We start from the raw sequence: 18,850 nt of genomic DNA on the forward strand, positions 1-18,850 counted from the left end.
ATCTCCTGAACTTTGGAGAAGTTTGCTGGCAGGGACAGCTCCAGGCACCAGCACAGCAAGCGCATGCCTGGGACAGCAAGCCATGGGGGGCGGTGTGCCGGTCGCCATGAGGGCGTGGCATGCCTGCGGGAGGTCCGCCAGTCCTGCGGCTCCGGTGGCAATTCGGCGGCAGGTATGCCAAAGGCACAGGACTGGCAGATCACCCGCAGGCATGCCGCCAAAGGCCGCTTGACTGCTGTGCTTGGGGCGGCAAAAAACATAGAGCTGCCCATTTGCTGGGGAGCAGCATGTTTTATATTTTTAAGAGGATGGCCAGAACTTCCCCAGCATGCTTTGCCAGTGTGTATGGGGCAAGAACAGATTCTGGATGGAATGGGGGTTTGTCCATATGTACTGGCAGAGCTTACCTGCCTCATCTGTTTGTTTTTGGGACAGTTTATGTTTACAGTCTTCTGCATTGGTTCACTTGGATGGAGAAGGTTATCCCTTTGCCTTTTCACACCTCTAGTACACAGACCAGTCATAAGCTGGCTGATGTCTCTGCCTCTGTAGGAAGTTTCTGTATGGAAGTTTTGGAGAGGAAGGGAAAGGAGGAGGAGGGGATGGTTGCATTCAGGACCGGTGCAAGGATATTTTGTGCCCTAGGCAAAACTTCCACCTTGTGCTCCCCATTCCCCTCCCCTCAGAGCATTGATTATAAGCTTTCAAAAATGAATACTGCATAATGTGGCATTGTTCATTAGAATTAATACAAGGGCGTCAGAGGAGATTATCACAACGGTCCCTTCTGGCCTGGGGGAAACCTATCAGCAAGGAGGAGGCTGAGAATGCCCACAGCTCGCAGGCTCTCTAAACATTCCCAGGCTCCGAGTACTTCGCCCTCCAGGAGGGGAGGGGAGGGGAGGAGACCCGGGGCAAGGAAGGCAGAGCCGGGCTCTCCCAGGGAGCAGGTGAGGATCTCCCTGGGGAATCAGGGCTGGCTCCCCACATTGGCAGAGTGCCATCGGGGGGAGGCAGTGGGGGGGGTGGTGGTGTTTGGAAGCAGCACCTGCACCAGCTCTTTCCCCTCCATCACGCTGCGGGGTTTAGTTTCACTTTCCCTCGCCCCAGAAGGCGGCTGCACCCAGTCCCAGGCACAGCAAGTTGGAGGGTGAAGCTCACCTGAGCTCAGGACCACGTCCTGCCTCCTCCAACAGTTCCATCCCTCGCCCGCGCTGGTAGCCGCGCCCGGCCGGCTGTCTCCTCCTTGCTCCGCTGCAGGCTCCCACTGACCGTCCTGTGCTGCGCCCCTCACTGCAGGGGCAGGTTTGTTATGAAGGCCTCACTCCCCGCCCTGCCCATTTGACTCCCGTGACGCTGGAACCGCTTTTTGGCGCCCCAGGCGGCCACCTAGTTCACCTAATGGTTACACCAGTCCTGGTTGCATTTAAACAACATTTAACCAAAGTGTGAAAATCTTGCAGGTTTTTGTAAATCGACTTGATACAGAGTGGCCAGAGGAAAGACAAGAGGTTGGATGCTGCATACTTACAATGGGAGTTTTGGATAAGTAAGGAGTGTAGGACCTAGATCAAACTCTTAAAAAATGCTGTGATTCTTCAGAGACAAAGATGGGTTAACTAAAACTTTACTGTAACTGAAGGCCAAATACACTCTTTATGAAGAAAAGCCCCATACAAATGCAGGAATCCTAACAATTCTGAACTTTTTCATTACACTTTTGTTCAGGTTGTTATAAAATTGTGTCAAAACTTCCATAACCACTTCCTTTTTTCACAGCTCTGTTAAGTCGGGTGTAATTATGTTCTTCTTTGTGAAACCTGACACACACAAGCTTAGACAGATAGTGAATTTCAGAGAGTAAATTGTTGAGTCAATTTTTAAGTTTCATGTGTAAACTTAATGTAAGTTTGCTGTCACTGGAAAATTCCAGGTAGGTGAGATGAGCTCTCTAACCAGCTTGGATTCATAAGCTGAAATCTAACTAGTGATGAATCCACAGCATGAAGTAATTTATTTTGGTATTTTAGGGGTAAAAACATTGAAATGGCTGAGGTCTGGTTTTCAGATACATGTGCAGCAGCAACAATTTTTAAAAGCAAATTTAAATAGGCATGTTTTCTGCTAGCATGTGCCTGATAAACTAGACAAGCCAAATTATTATTTTAAAAAAATCCAAATATAGGAATGTGACAGGGTTGGGACTCACCACTGCAGCAGGAGACACACCTACCCCCATGAAGGTCTGGGACCATCTACGTGCTCTGCTCCTAGACAGCCTTTATATAGGGCCTAGCCTAGCCCTGAGTGGCTGGCTCTAATATCAGCCCTGATTGGCTATCAGTAGGCCCTTCTTTAATTGGTTACCAGCCTGTGCAGCTGCTCTGGCCCACTCTAGCTCTCTCTCTCTCATGGGGATGGGGCAGACACCCCACCACAAGGAGTAATGGGATAAAATTAAGAAAGGGAATGTTTAGACAAGATATAAGGAAAACATCCTGACAATGAGCTCTGTTTGCCGGTGGAATAGCCTCCCAGTGGATGTGGTGGAAGCCCTGTCAGTCGAGACAGGACTAGAAGATGTACTGTAGGGAACAGTCCTTCAGACTCTGATACTCATATCATGCATCTTCAATCCCTACAAACCACAGCTAATTATCTTCATTCTCTGAACACACCACCCCTTCTTTGAATCCCTCCATTGGAATTACTTTTTCTGCCATAACAGATTTGGACTCCTTGACATCATTTTCAAGGTCTATCACAGCTCTATCCCTCCCTACCAATTTACTCTTGTCTCTTACAACACCATCCTCGCCTCCATCTCTTCAGGTCCACCAACAATGCCAGCCTCAACTGCCCCATGTCAGCTTCACAACTATCTCTGCTTCTTCCAAGCTGTCCCTTATGTATGGAATGCTCTCCTGGAAGTAAGTTGAAAGGCAACTACTCTCTCCTTTAAATTCCTCCTCAAGACATAACTCTGCAGTGATGTCTACAATAAATCTGCCCATAAATAATTCTAGGTTAAGGGCTTTGGGGGCCATAGGGCGGGAGAGAAATGAAAAACATAAATTACTTAATCAACTGACTCTTGCAAGCAAGGGTCAGACCGTTTGGATCACTTAAATCCTTAGAAAGAATATTAGAGGGTAAGGTATGAGGAAACAGGGTCATATTGCCTAATCCTGCAGTCTTTTCTCATTTCTTGACTTGAATAGAAATTTTACTTGAGTAAGGAATTCAGGCCCTGAGTTTATACACTACTTAAACACAAAGCATACGCCAAGGAGAATTTTATAACTGAGATGGTTCTTAATTGTTAGATAATTTGTGATTGCAGAAGAATTGATTTTACTAGACTTTTACATGGTCTAAAAACCCTTCCTTTGAAAGAGTGTAGATTTCATTAATTTGTTTAGGTGATAAGCAACAGGAAAATAACTAAGGGGGCAGATAGTAATTCCTTTATGCACACTGAGGAGTTACTCATTTCATGAGTAGCCCCACTGATTTCAATAGGATTACTCCATGGAGTAAGGTACTCTTTGATGTGACTAAGGGTACCAGAACCTGGCCCTCAGGGAATATCCTGGCTCTCTTTAGCTCTTTCCCCCACAATCCCTGACTATAAGGGACATGGATGTCAATGGCCAAAATTTACATTATTCAAGCACTCTTACCATGAATTAAAGATAATTAATGTATAATCCTGTAGAGCTGAGAATACTCTCTATTGTCTATCTCACATGGTTTTGATTTGTTAATGATTCTCTTCTAAGTGTTCGAGTATTAAATATAATCATTACATTTAAGTTTTCTTTAAGTTTAAAAATGGCAATATTCTCAGCTATTTTAGTTACAATTATTTGATTAATAATATTTTATGTTGTGACTAATCCTTTTCTGTCTTTGAGGAAAATGACTAGTACAAAATTTACTTCATTTCAGGTTTATTAGGATAGGTCTTTCATGTAATAACATGATATTTGATCAGCAATCATATACCATTTTTGTGGCAATTCTTGAAACTCAGTTACATTCTATTGTTTAACTGTATTAAAAATAATGAGCCAGATTCTGCACTGATGTAAGACTTTAATTTTGCACGAGTATATGCATGTGATAAGTGTATATTTGTTAGAAATGGTTAGCAATTATAGATCTGTGAGAACTGAGCAGAATTACACATGGCAATTACTTTTACACATTATCTGGGGTTACCTGTGCTTAAGACATGCCAAGTGATGTTAGGTTAACATGAGCTACATGGTAATTCACATTTAAATATTTCTCCCTAAAACCCAGCATGAAAGTCAGTCGTGTGTGTGTGTGTGTGTGTGTGTGTGTGTAAAAAAAAAAAATTGTGATCACTGCAGTTGATCAAGTAAGTTTAGGGAAAAATAATTAAACAAAATAAATCCAGTCAACAGCGCTCATATCCAATAAAGACTCATGAAACAGCAATAAAGGCCAAGTTCTGCTTTTGTTACTCATTTGAGTTGGTTTGTTGAAGTCAATGTTCCAGTAGTCAATGGAATTGGTCCCATCAGGCAAGCAGGATTTGATCCTAAGAGAATTTTTGAACAAGAAAATTCAGAGTTAATATTGAAACTCCATTTTTAAGCTATTTCTCATTGTGTCTCCTTAATATTGGAGATGTCTCCTAATAATGACAGTTTTAACCTTGCATCCTTTGCTTTGGGGAGTTGAAATGAGATCTTTATCTGAATAGAATGTTTTGTGCGTTAATACTCTGGTAAGTTGTGTTTGGAATTGAATCTATATAAGAAAATAAATAATAAGTTTAATGAGGCCTAGTTAAAGAAAGCATTACATTACATTTGGATTGCTCCCAGCAATCTTAATTGAACAAAGGGAAGGTTTCCAAATCACCTTTAATGTTGGCTGACTCCCTGAAAACTTTTCTCTGAAGCTAGGAGAAAATACTGTTCCATTCCAATTCCAGACACATACTGTTAAAAAGAAAAAAAACCCCTCAAGTTTGTATTGTATAAGATTAGATCATAAAAATTCAGAATATACTTACTGGAGTGTTTTTTTTAATCACAAGTTGATGTCATAATTAAAGTATGTTGTAGTTCTATATTTGCAGTTACTCCATTGTAAAAATGGAATAAATCCTTAGTAACTGAGAGCAAGATTTGGTCCAAAATTAAAATGTAGGCTGCTGACAATTGGAATCAACTCATTAGTCAGATGGTGGTATCAAAGAAGCAGCTGGAGCTTGTACTGTTTTACTGGCTAGAGAGACAAACAATGGTTTAAAAGCAATATTTCATTGAGCCAAATTGTCACTTGAAAATGTTATCCCATTCTGACACAGTTCTATATATTCTGCCTCTTACAGATCAGATCAGTGATAAAGCAATGTTTGGATTAATGACTCGCAATTGAAAAATTCTAGCCTTGTTTATATTTTATCTGATTTTTTCCTTCTCAGTAGCCCTGCTTTATGCTTACACATTTGTTAACAGCTGCTGTGAGAAACAAGAGCTGGAACAGTGACAGTTCATTCCGTGGCCATACCTTGTCTATGCCTTCACCTCATTCAGCACTTGATTGAATGTTCACGTTATTCTATTTAAATACACTTGCTTCACCAGTCATCAATGAGAAATAAATTTATGGGGGTTTGTAGTAAGGAAAGATAGGTTTGTTTAATTATATTTTGAGGATGTGGATTAAAAATTGAGAGTGAATGGGCTTGGGAAGGGAGTGGGAAAATGGCACTTAGTAAAATTAAAACGAGACATTTACATGTATGCCACACAACACAAAGTTACTCATTCACGCTACCTACCACTTAGTTGGGAAATCTGCCTAATTGAGACTTGGCCTAGGAACCAGTTTAAGATTAATGACACAACAGCACAGACTGCTTCTTAATGGGCACAGTAATTGCTCTTAATGGGGATGCTTCTTGGGACTTCAATGGAGCAATGTTGATTTGCAGCAGCTTAGGATCTGGTGATATGCCTTCTGTACATCAGTTTCATAATAGTTCCTAGTGCTTAACTCTCTAATAGCAGCTTTCAGGCCTTTAGCTATGATATGTGTGGAAAGCTTATGAATTGCCTCACTTATCCTCTTCGTGTAAAGGACAAGAAATGTCATAAGTTTGTGTTCACAGACCTTTGAGTTCTTCTGTGATGGGGACTGAGTTTCATCCCTGCAGAAATAACATGGATTTGAGCACCCAAAACTAGCTGATCCCTTGAATTCACAAAGGCACAGGACCACCCAAGTGAAGGCCTTGTGCTTTCCTAGCAGCTCCCAGCTACCCAGAGCCACTTCTGCAGGAGCTATACTGGCAGTGACATCCCCGCTGGCTACTGCTTCCAGAACCTAAGGAGAAGGAAATGGATAGGTTAGTGTGACAGAACCTTCATTAATTTAAGTGCTACAACCATCCATGCTTTGGTGTGTGGGAATCTCTCTTCCCCAGCCCTCACCCTCCCATTATATGGAGAACTGGCTCCACAGAGACTTCATCGTGGGGCTTCTGCTGGGTCAGAAGAGAGTGGAAGGACTCTGCTGCAGAAGTGTCACTCACTTTTACACCTGCCTACCCAGATACACCTTTTTATTCCCTCCACTTAGTGAGGTCCTTTTAATCAACCTAAAGCATCAATGAGGCACTTTGCTTGCAGGTATTAGCAATAGCTGTTTTGTATCACAAGGTTCAGGGAGATTACGTCTGTATATCAGTCAGTAAAAATCCCTTTCAGATGATCCTTAAGCACTTTATAATGGATACATCCAAAGGCCTGGGCAAGTTGCTATACAAAGAAGAGATAAAAACCATAACAACTTTTGTCTATTTTATCTAGAAGAACACCCATGTGTGGTCTAGATTGGTTCATAATTAGGATGGCATAGAATTCATGCACTCTATTTTTTAATGTTCATAGCATAGGCCTTCTGTAATGTAAGGCAATATTTGTATGTCCTATGCAATGCTATGTGCTATCACAGTTAGGCCAAAGATTTCCTATATGGAAATTATCCCAGCTTCTCAGGAACAAAATTTGTAAGTGACCCCCTGGTAAATGACCCAGAGAGGCAGGCAGCCAACAGAAAAAGTGAAAGTTTAAAACAATGGAGACTTGTTGCTTATAATCCATCCTTGATGTTTCAAGATAGATTTTTTTATAACAATTTGAGTTCATCCATTTAAAATAACAAATTCACTGCACTCCATTCCATAGTAATTACATGTTTGTGAGAACAACTTGCTATTGTTGCCTCTGCCAATCAGCTAAATATATATATATATATATATATATATATATATATATATATATATATATATCACACACACAAACTACATTAAAAGATCATTAATACATATGCACAATCACATTTTTTTCAGTGGGATCCCCTGTCTCATTAGGTGCACAGCCTGGACAGTGCTCATCTACTGAGTAGCTAGTCTATATTTCTTTTATTTTAATCATTCAGTGTTTATTATTTATTGCACTAGATACAAAATTATTAACTTCCTTATGGGCTTTTAAAAGATGCTTTCTTCATAGTGTCTGGGGCCTGGATCCACAAAAGGACTTAAGCATTGCAACTCCTAACTTTTAGGCACCTAGGGGAAAAAAAATCACTGGACCAACAAGAGCCACAAAGGCAGAGTGGCACCTGGACTCCCTATACAATGTAAGTGAACAGATAGGTAGCTTAGAATGGGATCCACAAGACCCAGCATACTAGATAGGGAGCCACCTAAGATGCCAACAGGAGATGTTGAGGGTGGGGTGTGTCCTAAATCCTGCCCCTCCCATGGAGTTAGGTGTCTAGATTTGTCCTTGAGTCAGACAGTTTAGGTGCCTAAGCGGTTTCTTCAAAGAAATTGCAGACAAATTTAACCAGTTCAGATAAATAATTAGCCATTGGCCCAGAAATAAAAAAAGTGAGAGGACTCTAGAGCCCGGTGGTTAGGGCACCCACCCAGGAGGTGGGAACCCAAGGCCCAGTCCCCCTGCTCTAATGAATATCTAATTATTTAACTAAAGTGTAACAGCTTCAACAGAAGAGATTGAGGGAGCCCTACAGCAGAATATCCCATAACCCAGTGGTTAAGACACTCTCCTGAGAGAATTTGAACACAGGTCTCCCATCTTTCTCCCCATCAGGTAGAGGGGGAAACTAAGCCCAGGTCTTTGACATCTCAGCTGAATGTTCTACCTATTGGGCTACAAAGTTGTAAGGGAGGCACCTCCTCCTCTGGCTGGATTACAAGAAGTGGAAGATTGGACAAATGATCAGGGAGGAGTATAAAAATATTGCTCAGGCATGCAGGAGTGAAATCAGGAAGGCCAAATCACACTTGAAGTTGCAGCAAGCAAGAGATGTTAAGAGTAACAAGAAGGGTTTCTTCAGGTATGTTAGCAACAAGAAGAAAGTCAAGGGAAGTGTGGGCCCCTTACTGAATGAGGGAGGCAACCTAGTAACAGAGGATGTGGAAAAAGCTAATGTACTCAATGATTTTTTTGCCTTTGTCTTCACGAACAAGATCAGCTCCCAGACTGCTGCACTGGGCAGCACAGTATGGGGAGAAGCTGACCAGCCCTCTATGGAGAAAGAAGTGGTTCAGGACTATTTAGAAAAACTGGATGAGCACAAGTCCATGGGGCCGGATGCGCTGGATCCGAGGGTGCTGAAGGAATTGGCAGTTGTGATTGCAGAGCCATAGGCCATTATCTTTGAAAACTCATGGCGATCAGGGGAGGTCCTGGATGACTGGAAAAAGGCTAATGTAGTGTCCATCTTTAAAAAAGGGAAGGAGGAGAATTCGGGGAACTACAGGCCAGTCAGCCTCACCTCAGTCCCTGGAAAAATCATGGAGCAGGTCCTCAAGGAATCAATTCTGAAGCACTTAGAGGAGAGGAAAGTGATCAGGAACAGTCAGCATGGATTCACCAAGGGCAAGTCATGCCTGACTAACCTAATTGCCTTCTATGAGGAGATAACTGACTCTGTGGATGAGGGGAAAGCAGTGGATGTGTTATTCCTTGCCTTTAGCAAAGCTTTTGCTACGGTCTCCCACAATATTCTTGCCAGCAAGTTAAAGAAGTATGGGCTGGATGAATGGACTGTAAGGTGGATAGAAAGCTGGCTAGATTGTCGGGCTCAATGGGTAGTGATCAACGGCTCCAGGTCTAGTTGGCAGCTGGTTTCAAGTGGAGTGCCCCAAAGGTGGGTCCTGGGGCTGGTTTTGTTCAATATCTTCATTAATGATCTGAAGGATGGCATGGACTGTACTCTCAGCAAGTTTGCAGATGACACTAAACTGGGAGGAGTGGTAGATACGCTGGAGGATAGGGATAGGATACAGAGGGACCTAGACAAATTAGAGGATTGGGCCAAAAGAAACTGGATGAGGTTCAACAAGGACAAGTGCAGAGTCCTGCACTTAGGACGGAAGAATCCCAGGCATTGTTACAGACTAGGGATCGAATGGCTAGGAAGCAGTTCTGCATAAAAGGACCTAGGGGTTACAGTGGATGAGAAGCTGGATATGAGTCAGCGTGCTCTTGTTGCCAAGAAGGCTAATGGCATTTTGGGCTATATAAGTAGGGACATTGCCAGCAGATCGAGGGACATCATCATTCCCCTCTATTCGACATTGGTGAGGCCTCACCTGGAGTACTGTCTCCAGTTTTGGGCCCCACACTACAAGAAGGATGTGGAAAATTTGGAAAGAGTCCAGCGGAGGGCAACAAAAATGATTAGGGGACTGGAGCACATGACTTATGAGGAGAGGCTGAGGGAATTGAGATTGTTTAGTCTGCAGAAGAGAAGAATGAGGGGGGATTTGATAGCTGCTTTCAACTACCTGAAAGGGGGTTCCAAAGAGGATGGATCTAGACTGTTCTCAGTGGTACCTGATGACAGAACAAGGAGTAATGGTCTCAAGTTGCAGTTGGGGAGGTTTAGGTTGGATATTAGGAAAAACTTTTTCATTAGGAGGGTGGTGAAGCACTGGAATGGGTTACCTGGGAGGTGGTGGAATCTCCTTCCTTAGAGGTTTTTAAGGTCAGGCTTGACAAAGCCCTGGCTGGGATGATTTAGTTGGGAATTGGTCCTGCTTTGAGCAGGGGGTTGGACTAGATGACCTCCTAAGGTCCCTTCCAACCCTGATATTCTATGATTCTGTGATTTTGAATGGGACCCGATCTGGTGGCTTGCTCTGAGCAGGCCTACCAGATTGGGCCCTGCAGGTAAGATAGCTGTTCCCCTACCTATCTTCCCCTGCCTTGAGGGTTTTGATATGATATAGGTGTCCAGAGTGAGGCAGCAGTGTGCATGCCCAGAGGCAGAAACTTTGGCACCTAAGGAACTTTCACGGGGGGGCGGAGGGGGGAGAGAAAGGTAGGCTCCACATGAGTTTAAGTGCCTACAGCAGGGGTAGCCAACCTGAGCCAGAGAAGGAGCCAGAGTTTACCAATGTACATTGCCAAAGAGCCACAGTAATATGTCAGCAGCCCCCCCCCCCCCATCAGCTCCTGCCCTCCAGCCCCCAACACTCCCCACCCACCCCACCAGTCAGCGCCTCCTGCCTGCCACAATCAGCTATTTCGCATGCACAGGAGGCTCTGCGGGGGAGGAAGGAGGAGTGAGCATGGCAGGCTGAGGGGAAGGGGCAGGGGCCTTGGTGGAAGGGGTGGAGTGAGGGCAGGACCTGGAGCAGAGCAGGGGGTTGAGCAGTGAGCACCCCCCGGGACATTGGAAAGTTGGCATCTGTAGCTCCGGCCCCGAAGTCAGTGCCTATGCAAGGAACTGTAGTGAATGAGGATACTGTGATAAAAATACTATATGATCATGTAATTAATGACTGACTATCAAAATGCTTATGCACAATAGGGCTGAATTAGGGTTGCACAGACAACCTTAATGCTGCCATTTCCTCATGGAGTGCTTGTCTTTTCACCTTAACTTTCTTTTAATGTATGCTACCTACACTGCCTATAATACATGTATAAGTTAACATTTGGGCACATCTGAGGATACTTTCCTATTCAATAATAAAGCAAATTCTCTTTTATCAGACTCTAAGAATGATATTTTTGCAGATAGATGCTCAAGTAAATTTCTAACATGTGATCCTAAAATTCAGTAATGAAATCCAACTATTAGAATGATGTCGAAATCAGCATGATAGAAGAAATGAGTTTTCCAAGTTTCATACAGAATTCAATATTAATAGCTCAATTTCTTCTCTGAAAGAACTTAACATATTAAGAAAGCAAAAGATAGGCAAGTTAAAGGTCATCTGATCTCAATGAAGAGAAACAGCACTAACGAAAGTGGATAATTCGAGGCTTCAGATATGACTACAGTTCTGTCAAAGAGCCAAGAGAAATGACAGATTCTTCTGCTTCACCAAAGTTGACTATTGCTTAAACTTCAGAAACTGGCGTGTTTGTAAAGCTGCATTTAGATGCCTTGCCAGAAGTGAAGCTGCTGGCTATATACTAGTTTCTTTTAATAAATTCATGTTCAAATGTTGCAGATCTTCAAATACGTCATTTCTTCTATTTATACTACATGCCTGCTTACTTCCATTTAACCCTTTCCATGGGAAGGGTACTTACAACACTTGCTGTTGCAGGAATTATGAGTTTACAGCTAAAATACATCAAGGTTCAATATACTGTCCCTTTGGGATATCTCAGGTAGACGCTATGTTTACTTTCTCTGCATATATTTTACTTTATGACTATTCACATTTTGGGGCACTTGCTCATGAAATTGGAAGAGGTCCATTTAAGATGTAAACAAAATACAACTTAAATATTCAGTACATTTATTCCAAAGTGGCCATCAAAAGTGTATTGTTCTGTACAACACCAAAAATCTATGCATGATCAGAATTATCATGGAACAAGATATTTCTAAAATGAGATTTGAAAAGTCCTTAATACTTGCAGTGAACCTCTCAGAATAATTATTCTGAAATTTACCATCAATTTTGCAAAACTATTACATTCAAGAATATCACGACTTTGTGTGCATGTCACAAACACAAGACAGGCATAATTGCTGAATAAATTACTTGTTACAAATTATTCATCCAGGGCTGGTAAATATCAATCATCCTTCTATCTGTGAACTCACTGATTTCCAATCAAAGAATTCAGCTCTATAGTCACATGAAAATGGAATATATAGTTCTTGTAATAAAGAAGGCAGATCGGCGGCTAGACTAGATTAAACAAGGTATTGTGAACAAGACATGGGAATTTGTTATATCATTGTACAACTATGAGGCAGCTGGAATATTGTGTCAGATTTTGGCCCCTTACTTCAATAGAGCCAAATTGCAAGCCCCTTATCACCACTGCTCACTAGCACGACTAAGGGTTTCACCCTGTGGTCCATAAGGATGTACACATCATAAGGTAGGTCCACAGAAGAACTACTAATTTGACTTAGTGAATTTGCCTTGGATTTACACTGCTGTAAATGAGAATACAGTCTGACGCTATGTTCACATGTGAATTCATTTTTCTCCTTGAAACACAACTGGTGAAGACATTACAGACTTTCAAGGGAACAACAGTAGTTTACTGATTCAAAAGGGGACAGTAATCTTTTGTGAAACCAGGATAAACTCTTCCATAGCATCACTCAGAATTTGCTAGAATACTTTAAAATGACTGCAGAAAGAAGATTTGTAATCAGCTTTACTAGAAATGGTTAATATTTTTTGGAGATCCCAGACGTGAGTAACTTTTATTGGACACTATAAATTTAGAGAGACAAGGTGGGTGAGGAAATATCTTTTACTGGACCAATTTCTGTTAGTGAAAGAGACAAGAGTTTGAAAGCTTGTCTTTCACCAACAGAAGTTAATCCAATAAAAGATATTACCTCACCCACCTTCTCTCATAACCAGCACACAGCTGCTACAACAACACTGCAAACAACTATACATTATGACAGGAATAAAGAAAGGAAGACATTTCATTCTTTAACTTTTATTGTTTATTTTCTACAAAGCTGCTGCTTGCTGTGCCAGTCTACAAGCTTTTTCACAAAAAATGGAGTTAGGAAATTTGGGTTCTGTATTCCTGTCTCTGCCACTACTTGCTCTGTCTCCATGGGAAAGTCATCTAACATCTCTGCCTCAGTTTCCCCATCTGTAAAAATGGGGATTATACTTAGTTTTGAAAAGTGAATCAAGATCTACAAATGGAAAGGGCTATATTAGACCCAAGTATTATTATTTAAGAATGTCAATCTTAATATGCCAAAAATAATTATTTCAGAGTATGACAGCAGGTAAGCAGAGATCAGTGAAGGGGAGAAGATGAACACATGGATTTGTGTTTCAAACAAAGAAAGGAAAAATAAAATTGGAACTCTGGCTGAAAGAACCCGAACTGTTGAAAAGGTTTGTTACAAGGTCAAGCATCTAGCTTAGAATGAGTGACTTTCACAATATCGTTTCTCTCAGAGGACCCAATTATAAAATCTTCAGGCACATCTCAGAAATCAGTAGGAGGTTTGCTGGAGTAAGAATTTCCAGTTCAAGCCTAGTCCTTGTTCTGTACCCTCCCACATGAACAGAACCACATTCTGCTCATGGTGAGATCCTCTGGCTGTCTCTGCCCTGAAGACAGTCAGCTGTGGTAGTTTCTCTCTTCAAGAAGACTGTTTCTCTCCCTCTTCTAAACCCAGGACTGGGTCTGTATACCCATTCACACAGAGTCAGTAAGAATCTTAATGAATAAATTGCAATGAAGTTTTCAATTACTTTATTATAAGTGCCTTGGAATTGGATTGATATTCTAATCCATCTATATGCAATTTAGATGCCAGCTCATGCTGTTGAACAATTAGCTGACCATACTTGAAATTTGCACTGTGAGAGCCATTGCATTCTCCATTTGGCTGAAACAGGGTCTCTTAGTTTGGACTCATCTTTCTCATCTTGTACAAACTGTTCTTAGGAACTACATTTTAAGGGTTGGATCCTCAGCTGGTGTAAATTCCAGCTCTATATAAGCCACTGGAAAATCTGGCCTGGTAAGTTAAAGGAGACATAACTGGGTATGAGAATACATGTATATAAGTTTGACCATCCCTAAAGTCACTGTACTCACTTTTAAAAAAAGTCTTTATTTCTTCAAAGATGCCTAATTGATTAGGATGTATATTACAAGGCCACTAGCCTTTCTCTGTAGTAGATACACCATATCCAAAGCATGCAGTACTCCAGAAATACTTAACCACCACAGTAATCACTCAAGAAAAAAAAAATATGGGCACTTGGACCCAGGTCCATAGAGGTACTTAAGCACCCAAGTTCCTTTGTGGATTTGGGCCTTGGTGTAGGCGTTTCATTAGTTTTCTTCTCTCAGATCCAAGGGAAGGCAGAAAATGACAGCATTTCAATGGGAGACCTATCTGCTCAAATGTTACTTCTGTCTCCAGTTTGAACTGAAAAATAGGAGGACACAACAGCTAGAGTTCTCTTAAGCAATTGCTCTGCTTGTTAGTTACAGAAGGATACATATTTTTGCTATAGTTTTTATCACTTGCCAAAAACTAGCCAGCCAATCCTGGCATGACTGTATTCAATCCTTCTCCTGTACTTTTATTATACCAAAGGCCATTAAGATTCTCAATAAACACAGGTGTAATATATAATCTGCACACCATAAAAAGAGTGCGCTAGATGTACAGTGTTTCTCCTTTGACTGTTTAAGCGCACTAAAATTACTTCCTCAGTGATCTTGCAGTATCAGTTCCCCCCCCCCCCTTATGTTTGTTTATTGTTTGGAATTTTATATGAAAAGGATATACATACTCCTTTTTGTTTGTTATTTTTTTAGTTTTGTATTGTTTTATTTCTTGGATAATTATCATTGATCTACAATATCCAGACTGCAGTTAATACTGAATACTTGATAGTAATATCTTACTTACATAATTGTTTTCTGTAATTGAACAGAGTAAATGCACACACCCACGTGACCACTTTGCAAAGTAAGCATACCAAACTATTGGACTGGCTTTATGGAATAGGGTATTAAGTTTTTTTTGTTTTGTTTTTTTAACTACAAGGATAGTGTGAAATCCTGGCTCCACTAAAGTCATTGGGAGTTTTGTCATTGACTTCAAAGGGGCCAGGATTTCATATATACAGTCAAAATGTATGGACAAATATAGGCTCTGATCTGTCAACTCTTATACAAACACACATAGCCCTTACTCATTCAACTAGTACCACAGAAATCACACTGAAATCATTGTGCCTCCTGCATGAGTTATGATTTTGCGACTAGGTCCATAGGAATTAATTTGCCTGCAAATTACACATCCAAATTAATAGAAAAATCAAAGTAACTATTCAAAACATCAGTGTGCTTGCAAATTTAATATTTTTTTTAAAGTATACACAAATCTATGTTGCCTCACCACCTTTGAGGATAGATAGTAATTGTATAACCCCTACTCCCCCAACTCAGTTTGCCAGTGCTTGGAGTGTCAGTCTGAACCTCTGGGACTACAACTGTCACGAGTATCAGAGCCTGTGGACACCATTTTCCACTATGCTTGTTGTCAACGGTGTGAACAAAAATGGACTAGAAATGCCTGCTGAGACCACTAGGCAGGCTTCTGCACAGTGTAATATGGACAAGCAGTTTGCTGGGCCAATGATGAGCCAGGACTGCTCAGTCCCTCAGTGGGAGGAGACAGCCTGACTCAGAGACAAGGTTTTGTTTTGGGTTTGAGCTTGTGATAGGAGCTGTGTCAGAGAAGCAGAATGCCTCAGGGAGTCTGATAAACTCCCACCCACTCCCCACAAAGGAAGTCTTTGAACTGCAGGGGGAAAGTTGCATGGCCAGGCAGTTCCAGCCCTGCAGAGATCAGCATCCAGAGCGGTAGAGATCTGAACTGACCCTGGCAACTGACAGCCTCCACAGGCCTCTGGATCAGGGAGTCAGGTGAGGACCCTGCCCCACGTGGGACAAAGACACAGTTAAGGGGACTAGTTTTGTTTAAGCCGGCCAATGTTCACAGTGCAGCAGCACTATTTTTTGGACTCGCTCTCAGCTAGGGAAGGTGTTGGAGGAAATCAGGGATTTGGGAAGGATTGTGAGCATGGGGAAGTGTTTGGTACTTTAACCCTAATACTTTCCTTCCCCATATCTTTTCCTATTCCCAGTCTCCTTTCTTAGAGTTATTTTTGGGTGTGTCATTTCTTTGCTGGGGTTTGTGTTGATACACTTTACTGTTTCCTGCGTTTTACATTCCTTGTAAGATAGTAACATTATTCATTTTCCTCAGGGACAGCACCTGTTGTGTCCTGGGCGGAGGCACCAGGCATCATTAAAAAAAAAGCCTTAAACCCAATCCATGTGAGGAGATGGGAGAAGCCACTCCAAGTAACAAGCACCAGGGCGGAGGCTACAGTTGACTAGGACAACACAAATTACTGGGCTCAACAAAAGGAGAAGCGGGATGAAATTCAATGGCCTGTATTTTACAGGAGTCATGCTGGATAATCCAATGGTTTCTTCTGGCCCTAAACAAAAAAACTAACAAAAAAAACCATCTATGAAAAGGTCCTAAATACTGTATGCTGTAATAGGAGGAGTTCTTATCTTTGATAAAACCGTTTAAATATCAGTGTCTATTGGCTTTTTTGGTATGGTAGATACATTATTCCCCAACATGCACATCTTCATTCCACAGAAGGATACATTTCATAACCTTAATGCTTTATCTACTTAGACTATCACAGGAATTTTTCCTTCTCAAAATCTCAGGTAACACATAAAAACTAGCCAGGACCAGAGAAGAGCACTAGGACACTTAAGTACTCAGTAAAACGTATATTAAAAACTTATATTTGATATTCAGAACATCTTCACTGTATATAGAAGGCAACAGCAACAAAAAACTTCTGCCTGTTTTGTCCCTCCATTCCCAGCAAAGGGATTTTACTTTAATTTTATACCAACTCTGTTGCTTTTATCAGATTCAGTACAAGTGCATATCATGAATCTGGGAGCAACTTATAGATCCTTTAAATTTTGTCTTGGATTTTAAACCTTCCTAGCTGAACAATGTCCTATGCTTGTTTGTTCACTCACACTGCCAATTGCCAAGGCAATAGTTTGACCTCTGATGGTCTCGTTTGAGGTTTTCCAAATTAAAAGACCAGATAGCAAAGATGCCATTATTCATTTCCAAAAAAGCTATTTCATCTTCTAAGTAAAATTGTACAATGTGGGGGCTTTTAAAATTATTAAATATTTAGCTTATATTAGATTTATGTGGCTTTGTAGAACCCAGTTCACCATTGCTATGCATCTTTGATAGCAAAGTGGTGCAAAATGCTACCATGATTTGGCAGAGTTTTACACTCATTTTGTATTACTTTGCACTTGTGTAAATGACAACATGAAGTATGTGTAAGCCCTGTGGCCCAAAGGGCATGAACAGGGGAAAGAAAGGCCACAGAGTTGCTTCATCTGTTAGTAGAGATGGTCAGAACGTTTCCAGCAGAACATTTTTCCATCTGAAAATGCCAATTCATCACAATTAAAATACCCTGCTGAGAAGTGTGGATTTTGACAAGAAGGGACCACTGTGATCATCTTTTCTGACCTCCTATATAATACAGGCCAGAGAACTTCCCTAAAATAGTTTTGGTTTGAGCTAGAGCACTTTTTTTTTTTAAATCAAGGTTGTTTAGAAAAAAAGAAATCCAAACACACACACAGCAATGGAGAATTCACCACAACCCTTGGTGAGTTGTTCCAGTGGGTAATTACCTTCACTGTTAAAAATGTGTGCTTTATTACTAGTCTGAATTTGTCTAGCTTCAATTTCTAGTCCTTGATTCTTGTTATGCCTTGGCCTGCTAAATTGACAATCCTAGTGTGACAGGGTTGGGACTCACCGCCGCAATGCCTCCTTCTGTTCAGTCTGGGAATTAGTTCTTAATAGTCCTGGAGCACCCTCTGCTGGCAGTGTCCCCTCCATTTCTTGTCCTCCATTGGCATCCGGACCCATGTGGCTCCCTGCTTGGTGGTGTCCTTCTTCAGGACACTGCCCTCCGGCCGTGCCTCTTAGTCCCTCCTCACCCCCTTTCGGGGGGGGGGGGAGGGCAGGGGGGAGATGTTGTTAACAGCAGTGGCCACCCGCAACCTCACAGTCTAGACCCTCAGCTCAAGGGCTGGTTGCAGTCTGCTCTGGCCACTTCTCCACCACCAGGTGCAGTACAAGAAGGGGGGACCCAGGCCCACCCACTACTCTGGGTCCCAACCCAGGGACCCTCTAGTGGCAGCCTCCATGCCCTCCTTCTCTCCCCTTGTCTAACTGTCCCTGGGCCACTTCCCCTCTGGCCCCTCGTACCCTCTGGGCCTTTTCTATCAGTGCCCACAGTCTAGCAAGTATTGGGCCAGAGCCTTACTATGTTCCCCCCTGAGCCTGCCCAACACTGGTCCGTCCGAGGTACTAGTCTCCTGCTCTGGAGACAGACCTTCCCCAATGAAGGTCTGGAACAGACTCTCTGCTCCCTCCCTGGGCCGCCTTTATATAGGGCCTAGCCTAGCCATGATTGGCTGGCTCTAATCTTGGCCCTGATTGGCTCTCAGTAGGCCCTTCCCTAATTGGCTGCTGGCCTGTGCAGCTGCTCTGGTCTACTCTAGCCCCCTCTCTCATGGGGGTGGGGCAGCCACCTCACCACACCTAGTAACAAATATTTGTTCCTCAGGTCGGTACTTATAAACTGATCAAGTCAGCCCTTAACCTTCTGTTTGTTAAGCTAACTAGATAGACTCAAGGAGCTCAGTGA

General features: G+C 42.1%; 1 long non-coding RNA gene across 1 annotated transcript; it reads right to left on the bottom strand.

Moving 5' to 3' along the window:
- Nucleotides 1-3,967: 3,967 nt before the first annotated feature.
- On the bottom strand, nt 3,968-18,548 carry LOC135982262 (uncharacterized). The gene is made up of 4 exons (XR_010599518.1): nt 17,954-18,548; nt 6,157-6,369; nt 4,897-4,976; nt 3,968-4,570 (listed from the first exon to the last, which is right to left on the bottom strand). It is a non-coding gene; the product is annotated as an uncharacterized LOC135982262 (long non-coding RNA).
- Nucleotides 18,549-18,850: the final 302 nt, after the last annotated feature.

Source organism: Chrysemys picta, chromosome 3 (genome assembly GCF_011386835.1).
Source record: "Chrysemys picta bellii isolate R12L10 chromosome 3, ASM1138683v2, whole genome shotgun sequence".
NCBI lineage: Eukaryota > Metazoa > Chordata > Testudines > Emydidae > Chrysemys > Chrysemys picta.